Source organism: Arachis ipaensis, chromosome B4, assembly GCF_059453495.1.
Source record: "Arachis ipaensis isolate K30076 ecotype BB chromosome B4, ASM5945349v1, whole genome shotgun sequence".
In the NCBI taxonomy this organism is placed as follows: domain Eukaryota; kingdom Viridiplantae; phylum Streptophyta; class Magnoliopsida; order Fabales; family Fabaceae; genus Arachis; species Arachis ipaensis.
This window is the reverse complement of record NC_142439.1, coordinates 59312694-59314928: the sequence shown is the minus strand read 5'-3', so window position 1 is coordinate 59314928 and position 2235 is coordinate 59312694. Positions and strand designations below refer to the sequence as shown.

At 32.9% G+C, this 2235-nt stretch overlaps 1 non-coding gene across 1 annotated transcript; it reads left to right on the top strand.

The window, feature by feature from the left end:
• Window positions 1-557: 557 nt before the first annotated feature.
• LOC148567717 (small nucleolar RNA R71) lies at window positions 558-665 on the top strand. Its single transcript, XR_015882029.1, has one exon. It is a non-coding gene; the product is annotated as a small nucleolar RNA R71 (small nucleolar RNA).
• Window positions 666-2235: the final 1570 nt, after the last annotated feature.

The window sequence follows — 2235 nt, the reverse complement described above, 5'->3', positions numbered from 1 at the left end:
TTTTGTTCAGAGTTCTCTGTCTGTTGCTGAGTTGATGATGGAAAAGGTTTATTATTGTTAAACCTGTTTCTTCCACCATTATTAAAGCCTTGTTGGGGCTTTTGATCCTTCCATGAGAAATTTGGATGATTTCTCCATGTTGAGTTATAGGTGTTTCCATAAGGTTCACCTAAGTAATTAACCTCTGCTATTGCAGGGTTCTCAGGATCATAAGCTTCTTCTTCAGAAGATGCCTCTTGAGTACTGTTGGATGCAGCTTGCATTCCATGTAGACTCTGAGAAATCATATTGACTTGCTGAGTCAATATTCTGTTCTGAGCCAATATGGCATTCAGAGTATCAACTTCAAGAACTCCCTTCTTCATAGGCGTCCCATTACTCACAGGATTCCTTTCAGAAGTGTACATGAACTGGTTATTAGCAACCATGTCAATGAGTTCTTGAGCTTCTGCAGGCGTTTTCTTTAGGTGAATGGATCCACCTGCAGAGGTATCCAATGACATCTTTGATAACTCAGATAAACCATCATAGAATATATCCAGGATGGTCCATTCTGAAAGCATGTCAGAAGGACACTTTTTGGTCAACTGTTTGTATCTTTCCCAAGCTTCATAGAGGGATTCACCCTCTTTCTGTCTGAAGGTTTGAACATCAGCTCTAAGCTTGCTCAGCTTTTGAGGAGGAAAGTACTTGGCTAAGAAAGCCGTGACCAGCTTATCCCAAGAGTTCAGGCTGTCTTTAGGTTGAGAATCCAACCATAATCTAGCTCTGTCTCTTACAGCAAAAGGGAAAAGCATGAGCCTGTAGACTTCAGGATCTACTCCATTAGTCTTAACAGTATCACATATCTGCAAGAATTCAGTTAAGAACTGAAAAGGATCTTCAGATGGAAGTCCATGAAACTTGCAGTTCTGCTGCATCAGAGAAACTAATTGAGGTTTCCGCTCAAAGTTGTTTGCTCCAATGGCAGGAATGGAGATGCTTCTTCCATGTAAATTGGAATTAGGTGCAGTAAAGTCACCAAGCATCTTCCTTACATTATTATTATTTTCGGCTGCCATCTCCTTTTCCTGTTCGAAAATTTCTGAAAGGTTATCTCTGGATTGTTGTATTTTAGCTTCTCTTAATTTTCTCTTCAGAGTCCTTTCAGGTTCTGGATCTGCTTCCACAAGAATGTTCTTATCCTTGCTCCTGCTCATATGACAAAGAAGAAGGCACAGAATAATAATAATAATAATAATGGAGATCCTTTATACCACAGTATAGGGATCCCTGTGTGAGTGGAAGAAAAGAGGGGGAGACAAAGAATGTGATATAATGGAAGAAACACAACTGTGAGGATGGAAGAGAGGTGAAATGAGATGTTAGGATATGAATGAATAAATAGAATGAGATGGGGGAGGGATAATTTTTGAAAATTATTTTTGAAAATAGTTTTTGAAAAATGTTAGTAATTTTCGAAAATTAAGATTCAAAAATTAAATTAATTAATAAATTAAAAAGAAATTTTGAAAAAGGGGGAAAATATTTTCGAAAATAAGAGAGAGAGAGTTAGTTAGGTGGTTTTGAAAAAGTTAAGAAACAAACAAAAAGTTGGTTAGTTAGTTGAAACAAATTTTGAAAAGATAAGAGGTTAGGAAGTTAGAAAAGATATTTTGAAAAGATATTTTTGAAAAAGATAAGATGAGAAGATATTTTTTTGAAAAGATATGATAGAAATTAGTTTTTGAAAAAGATTTGATTTTTAAAATCTCAATTAATGACTTGATTCATAAGAAATCACAAGATATGATTCTAGAACTCAAAGTTTGAATCTTTCTTAACAAGCAAGTAACAAACTTCAAATTTTTGAATCAAAACATTAATTGATTATGTTATTTTTGAAAATTTGATATAAAAATAAGAAAAAGATTTTTTGAAAAATATTTTTGGAATTTTCGAAAATAACTAAGAATTTTGAAAAAGATTTAAAAAAAAGATAAGATTTTCAAATTGAAAATTTGATTTGACTCATAAGAAACAATTTTGATTTTAAAAATTTTTGAAAAAGTCAATCCAAATTTTCGAATTTGATGAGAGAAAAAGGGAAAGATATTTTTTTGATTTTTGAAATTTTTATGAAAAACATGAAAAATATGCAATGCATGAAATTTTTAGATCAAAACAATGAATGCATGCAAGAATGCTATGAATGTCAAGATGAACACCAAGAACACTATGAATGTCATGATGAAC